Genomic DNA, 7,984 nt, shown 5'->3' with positions numbered 1-7,984 from the left:
CTATCAAGTTAAGAAAAAAGGATTCTGTTGGAGCCAAACTGAGTATTATAACCTGGGAAGTAGATTCTCAGAAAGCACTGAGAACTCTTCCACCTGTTAGAAGTTGAAGGTGTAGACATCCTTTTTATTTTTTCTTTAATTGATTCTATATTTTACATAAAAAGTTCAGTAAAAATTGGATAAAGTAAAGTGCACTGTTGTGGCTTCTCCCATTGCGGAGCACAGGCTCTGGATGCGCAGGCTCAGCAGCTGTGGCTCATGGGCCCAGCCGCTCCGCAGCATGTGGGATCTTCCCGGACCGGGGCATGGACCCGTGTCCCCTGCATCTGCAGGTGGACTCTCAACCACTGCGCCACCAGGGAAGCCCAAGTAAAGTGATTTTAAGCAGTAAATCAATCTTATCAACATAGCACAAGGCTGGCCGAAACCACAAGGCAGACTGCTCTGGAATATTTACATGATAACACATTAAACCTTGCAGGAGAACTTAAACCATACTTACAAAGTCTTCTGTGATCCTAGCACGTGGAGGCTTAAAAGCAAAACAAAAGCCAAAAACCAGGAAAGACAAATTATTTTCAATATATTCACATATACCTTAAAATATAATACAGATCATCAGGGTAAGGGGTCGTGGGTGGGGATGCACATGAGTCTATGTGCTGACAGCACCGCCAAAGAGGAGACCCAGCCTTGAGAGTGGGGTCAGGCCTGGCCGGGGTCTCAGAAGGGAAGGTCTCAAGGGCCTAAACCCTTGCATCAGATGACCTCTACCAACAGCTCACAACCAGGGACCGCTTGTTGTAGATGGAGCTCATTTTTGTAAGCTCATTCTGCAGGTTTGAATTCCCCAGGGTGATGTGTCATCAGTAGCACAACCCTGACAGTGAGGTGAGGAGAGAGGGCCCACGGGATTTCTTCTTCTCAGAGTCTCTCCTACCAGCTTGCCCATCCTCCCACCCTGGCCCAGAAGGTCACACTAATTCAGTGTCCTGTTTGGGTTTGTAAACAGCCCCAAACATCTACATGTACTTCTTAATGTACTCCTTGGTTTTGTGTCTCACATTCTCATTGCACTACAGGTTCTCGGGGTTCTTACAGTACTTCAGCTCCTTATTCATAATGCCGTGAGTGAGCTTGTGAGCTAGGTGTTTGAAATCTTCAGCTGTGGTAATTCTTCCCACTTTGCAGTCAGGTTTCCAGTAAGGGTTCAGGCACTGGACGATGAACTGGGACATCTCTTTTCTGAATACTTCTTTGCTTTTCTTAGCCAGATCACTGGGGGCATCTGCTTCTGCTGTCTTAGGCTTTTTTGAAGTCTTCATGGGATTTTCATCATATGTTGGTGTTCCCAGGTCCATCTCAGCTTCATGCTCTAAGGCTGGCATCTTCTCCTGGGCTTTCCCAAGTAGGAGGATCCCACTGAGTCTGCCTTGTGATCACATGGTAGTAGTAAATCTTCCCTTCTGGGTCTCGGGCTGTCTTCCAGTTGGGAGGTAAGACAATGGTTTTTGGTTTGGGAGGAGATGGGTGTGGTAAATCCAAGAGGTTATTTGTCACAACCATTTCAGGTGGCTGTAAGGGCTGAGGCTACCCTAGTACAACTATTGTAGTCATGGCTGTGGCTGGCTGTACAACCACTCCTCGTGGGTGAGCTGTGAAAATCTGTTGTCCCTGGATGTACTGAAGACTTGGCTGGGCATAACTCTGTATAATTGGTGGAGTTGTCTGTGAATAGGGTGACGTCACACCATAGACAGTTGGACAAGCCTGTCCTTGATAATATATGGTTGCTTGAGACTGTGCAGGAGAGTACTGCTGCTGTACACTCATGGACTGTTGGTTTGAATCCCAAACACCATAATTCTGTCCCTGGACTGAGCCTGGGGCTGGCACTGGCAGGATGGTGATGCTGGGGTCTTGGTGTACCACACCATCACTTTGGGCCACATACTGTGAACTGGAAACTTCCACAGGGGCTGCCACATGTGGCACCACTGGCACAGGTGGAGGGGCAGCAAGGGGTTCTGTAGAATGTCCCACCAAGGGCTGAGAATAATCATAAGGAGAAGGAGAACACACAGGATCCATGCTGGGTGTGGGGAGGAGCACCTTACCAGCATTAGGATTGCTGGGATCCACATAGGCCTGCATGGGGTAACCTGGTGGGTAGCCAGCAAAGGGGTGATGAGGGGCATGGTAGCCAAGAGAGTCATAGGGCAGTGGAGACATCATTCCCAGGTTCTGCATCTGCTGCTGTTGTTTTTGAGCCTCCCGTTGAGCTACCTCCTGCTCAAACAACTTTCAACGCTCCTCTGTAGAAAGTTGATTGTGATCTTTAATTCGTACTTTTTAGAGGTTGGTGTATCATATCTGCCACCTGTCCTTTTTGTTCCCCGCTCATAGGCAGGAGAAGGTGGTGAGAGGGAGCCCCTTCGTTCCCTTTTCTCTTTATTTTGATTTTGTTTGTCTGGGTCTCTCTTTCTTGACCTGTTAGGAGTCTTTGGGGCAACTGTTTGATCTCTGAAGCCAACAGCATCCCTTCCTCGTTCAGTTATTGTGCTCTCCTTTTCAGTTTGCCTTTTCTTTGGAATTCGATATACCTCCTTTAGGTCTTTCCAACTGTCCAGGAGCTTGGTGGCCAAATCACTTATATCTACTGTTTTATGTGGCTGTTCCTGGCTCTTCTTACTCTCCACATAAGGTACACCCTCCTCTTCATCTTGGGATGGTGTTTCCTCAGCAATAGGTTCATCTAGTTTTGTGCCATTGCTCTCTTTAGGCTCTATTTCAGTGTCAGCCTCTGGTTCAGATGTGGGTAGCTTAATGGCCTCCATAGTAATTTCACTATCAACATTGATTCAGGCAGCTGTTATGTGAGTAGCTGTTGTTCCTCTTCTTCTATAGGGATGTTTTCTAACTGATCAAGGTCCTCTTTGCCATCCTTGCCTTCTAGCTCACTGGTAGCATCAGAGATCGCACTGTCCATGCCATTTTCACTTATAATTTTAAGTCTGAGAGACATTAGCTTCTTGGGGGTGTCTGTGTCAGCTTCTATGCTCAGCTTGGTGGAAGGATCAGGTGTGTTGAGCGGTGTGTGAGCACGTGATGTATTCTCGCTAGAATACCCATCTCCTTCTCTCAGCTGAGGGACAGCAGTCTTGGTTTGAGACCAACGTTGAATAATAGGAAGTACTTTGCTTTCCTCCAACATATTTTTAGTAGGAATGGGTAAATGTTCCAAAGTCTTTATAATCTATTCCTGAAGCTTCTGGTTACTTTCCCGGCCATCACATAGTTCTGCCATCCAGATCCACAACAAAGGCAGCCCATGACATTCCAGAAAGGACTTCAGGCAAGACTGTGAATGTGTGTTCTGTATGAGCTTGAGACAGGTAAGTTTCTGTTCCAAAGTTTCAATTCTAACCGTTAGCTAGTATAAGCTGAGCACCTGGTTTTTATCAGAGAGACCCTCACCATTCTCCATCAGAGCTTCTAGCTCTCCATCCACAGAATCCTTCCGAGATCGTTCTTTCTTCATTTTCCCTCCTGCTGCTCTGATGCTAACTCTGTTCTCTCCTCCCAGGTAACCTCGGCAATTAACCAACCCACAGAAACACCTCTGTGCTTCCTTCCTGAACTGATAGTCAAATGTTAACTCTGAGCCTGAAGGAACCAGTTTGGTGGTAAAAATCCCAACTCTCAGTTGTCCGTTCACAGTCCATTTTTGAGTCTCACAGTTTGGTTCACAGCTGTGATTCATGAATGAGAGCAATTTCCTTTTTGAGTGGCATCTATTATCTCATCATTCTTCAGGGCCATGAAATAGTAGTGGATGTTTTTGTTTCGTGCATACTCCTTTACCTGGGCTTTAAACTCTTTATGACCAAGTACCTCTCCACAATATTCCAGGACAAAGTTGTTCGAAGGAAGATCTTTAGCAGCTCTCAAGCCCCAGCCTTTCTTTTCTGTGAGTATGACTTCCACATCTGCATGCTGTTTTCTTTGAAACCGTCTATTGGAACAATAATCCTCATTTGGACAACGAGAAGAACATTAAATCATGAGGAGATGATTAAGACAATCTTTCCCACATGCTATTTCACCTTGAGCTCTTTCATCTTTAGAAAGAGGTGTACACTCACACTGTATTCGCTTAATATCCCGATGGGATTTATTCTTCTTTCTTTCTGTTAAATAAACATTTTATTCAATCAGATCAAAGTAACAAGGCATCTTCCCCTGTTTGGCACACTCCTTCCACCGCTCTGGGTCCCTGAAGTCCTTCATGACACATGAAGGCCCAACCAATGCTGAGCCTAGAGGCACTGCTGTCTCTCCCTGCTCTACCTCCACTCTAACTTTCTTTCTGTCCTGAAGCCCACCATCACTTTCAGAATCACTCTCCAATTCCTGTCTCCTTTTTTAAAGAGGCCCTCTATCTTTCATATCATTTTTTAAGTTTTTCAAAAGATCTTTCTCCTCATTCACAGCTAAAGAGCCCTTAATGGAATTGCTGCTTATTTCAGGAGCTTGCACTGACCCCTTGTCCTTCTGAAGCGACAGAAAAAAATATTGGGCTGGCCTGAAAAGTGAGATCCTCCACGTTGACCCCAATTCTCCTCCTCTTCAAGGTCATCTGTTAAGGAATCTGGTACCTGCCCTTGAATTCGATCATACACAACCTCAGTTCCAGGCGGTCTACCTGCTGATTTTGGATCCCAGTAGCCATTGCCTTGCCAGTAATTACCTGTCCCACTATACTGTTCTGCACTTTGCTGATACTTGTGTCCACCACAGGCTCCATAGCTGCTGTCAGGTTGCTGATATGTGGTAGTAGGCTTTTCCTGTTGAGAGAAGTCCCACCCTAGATTTCTGAGCTCTTCTGATGATGAACGGAAACCATCCACTTGGGAGATCTCACAAGAAGAAAAATTTGACTCTGTTTTTCCCAATCTACTATCTGGCCTGTTAGGGAAAGTGGTCTGTTGCCGAGACTTACTTGAGACATCTTCAAAATCATCAGAAGAATAAACTGGCAGCTCTTCTTGCTGCCTAGAAGTTATTTTGGCTTTCACTGCTTCCTCAGAATTTGGATGACCTAGAGGGTCATATTTTATGTCTGTATGACTTGTACTATCAACCCCATCACTCTGAGGATGAGCAATTTCAGACAGGTGATTATCTATCTGTTTTTGGCTGGGCTGTGTAAAAGAGATTTCTGAATTCTTCTCTGTTGCTTTATGAAAGAAGAACTTCTCAGTTTGAGGACAGGCTTTACTTGCTATACTCTCAAATTTTTCCTCATATGAATGCCTCCTTGGCTCCAATCACTCATCTTCCCAGTGGTCAGAATAGTGTCTGTAACTTTGACTGCTCCGAGAAGAACAAGGACTTGTTTCTTCCATGGGCAAAGTAGAATTCTTTGGCACAACCACAACAGACTGAAGACGGTTTCTTGGAATACTGCTATCATCAGAATCTGTATCTTCCGAATCACTTTCATCACTTGAACTTTCGGAAGAACCAGAATAATCTTCATGGACAGTAGATACAATCTCTGAGGCATGACTACTACTGTCACATTTTAATGTATGTTACACCATCACTGTCCTCCATGATTAAATTCAAATCAAAAGAAGAAAATACAACTTCTGAGTCATCAGAAGTATGTGCACGTCCTCTTCCACCTTCTTCATCTAAAGAGATTTCTGGTCTTCCTCTTCTATCAAGCAGTATGGAGTTCCCTTTTTCCTTGAGCCTCTTGCACACATTTCCCAGATAGTCCATTATTATGTCTGTTTTCCCAGGAAGCAAATCCTCTTCCTGAATCAGGAAGGCCACTAGCTACTTCTATTATTTCTTTCTCTGCATGCTTTAAAAAACTCTGAGCTTTTACTCTTCAGCACAGCATCCAAAACTGGAGATGTATTCTCTCCACATTGCAAGAGAGTTAAACTGTCTACGTCTGTCCCTGGTGGAAGACTCTGAAGAGACTAAGCAATACATGAGCTCCCTGTAGGTGGAAATAAATCATCAAAATGATTAACAGAAGCTGAACTAGTACTACCAACACTCTGCTTATATTCTCCACATGCAAATTTTGAGTGCTGATCTGTCAGACTTCCATTATCACATATAACTGTTTTTGATTTCAAATGCACATTCATAAAGCTATTTGAAGAAATCTTCGTTACTAAAGGCTCAGTATTTTCAGCTCCGAATGACACAAAGAAGGGCGGTTGTAATTTGAAGTACAGTTTATATCTGAATCTTTGGTTTTACATCAAGAAACTATCACATCAACTGGTTCTTTAACTATTGTTTTGGAATAATCTATAGTCATAACTGGCAAAGATATGAGTTGATCCTGGTGTGGTGACACTGGAGGTTCTGTTTCTCTAAATGGGCTTTCTGACTTACTATGTTGCATGTGAGTATCATCCAAGAATTTTTCTTTACATCTATTAATGTTTTGAAATCCATTTGATGAAAGCATGCACGTTTTGACCAAAGGGGATACCTCTGATCCATTCACACTATCATCAGAAGACATCAAAACAGTGTCACGTTTAGAAGTGCAAAATGTTGCCAAATCAGATTCTGCCCCAGGAGATCCGTTTATATTAAATTCGGTGGGACAATAACTTCTTAATTGATCATTCTTCACTTTACATAAAGAGTCTAATTCCTTAATACTATCATGGCTATCATGTCCTATAAATTCAGACTTAAAAACAGGTGATTCATCTAGCTTTTTAAAAGTATGTGAATCATTTAATCGATTTGATGGAGATGGAGACCCAATCTTCTCTCTTTCAGGAGCTTTACTAATCACACTTAATTCACTACCTTTTGAACAAGGAGTCTGTAAACTAAAAGAATTAGACTGTTTGATTTCCTCATTCAATTCTGTACAACATAAAGAATTTTTAAATTTATCAGACTTGGGTGCAGGTTCTGAAGGGGCAGGTTTATAACGGGAAGCACTCTTACCGTGCTTGGAATATGATGACCCGCGTCGGAATCCCTGTTCATTAGTGGGAGAATAACATCTTTTCATTGCTTCATTTTCTGAAGTCCTTTTGGATTCTCCTTCTAATTTTGAAGAATCCTTTCCTCTTTTTTCCATCTCTAAGTAAAAGGACTCAGTTTTACAGTCTCCATCAGATTTAGAATAGGAGGATGGCGTCTTAGGTCTCTGTAAGAGCAAGGAGGAGACGAGGTGCGCCTTGAGTATGTCTTCTTATACTAACCATCCGAGTCAGAACTTTGTCTTGACCTGTTATCTGTATATGACCGAGACTAGCGTGACCTCTCTCGATAAGGGGAACTCCTATGGTAACGACCATCATAATGAGAGTCGTCATAATGGGATCGTTCTGACCGAGAATAGGGTGAAGTAGTTCTAGAACCTCTGTCAGATCTAAAACGAAACCTCCGCCTTCGCCCTCTCTCTGGTCTACAGCGAGAAGATATATAACAAGTATCTCTTTCAAGTTTTGAGTAGCTAAAATATTTATCGTCTTTCTCTGTTTTAGATTGTGAAGATTTGAGGAGCTCTGCTTAATGTGTAATGCAGATGCATACTAGACATTAGGGAGGGAGAAGGCCCGAACAGAATTCTGTGTTTAATTTTTTTTGTCCTGCCTTTAAATTTTATTCCATCAGAGGTATGAATGCCAGAGGGGGATCCTCTTCCAAGCTTGCCTTTTCTTGGGTACTCTCCCTCTGCCCTAGGGTACTGTTAAGAGTTCTCAACATGCAGTCATCCCTCAGCATGAGCAAGGAATTGGTTCTAAGGCTCCCCCTGCCCTCCCCCACCCCCCCAGTCCCCTGTGATTGCTGAAATCTCTTATATAAAATGGAGTAGTACAGTCTGCCCTCAGTACCCCGGGGCTCCACATTGGAGGATTCTGCATCCGAGGATTCAATCTATTGCAATTCAATTTACAGTTGGTTGAATCCAGGGTGCAGAACCCAT

The 7,984-nt window shown here is 43.5% G+C and overlaps 1 pseudogene; it reads right to left on the bottom strand.

The window, feature by feature from the left end:
* Positions 1-974: 974 nt before the first annotated feature.
* Positions 975-7,542, bottom strand: LOC136136898 (histone-lysine N-methyltransferase SETD2 pseudogene; annotated as a pseudogene).
* Positions 7,543-7,984: the final 442 nt, after the last annotated feature.

The sequence above is a fragment of the Phocoena phocoena genome, chromosome 17 (assembly GCF_963924675.1).
Source record: "Phocoena phocoena chromosome 17, mPhoPho1.1, whole genome shotgun sequence".
NCBI classification, from domain to species: domain Eukaryota; kingdom Metazoa; phylum Chordata; class Mammalia; order Artiodactyla; family Phocoenidae; genus Phocoena; species Phocoena phocoena.
This window is presented reverse-complemented; position numbering and strand designations above follow the sequence as displayed.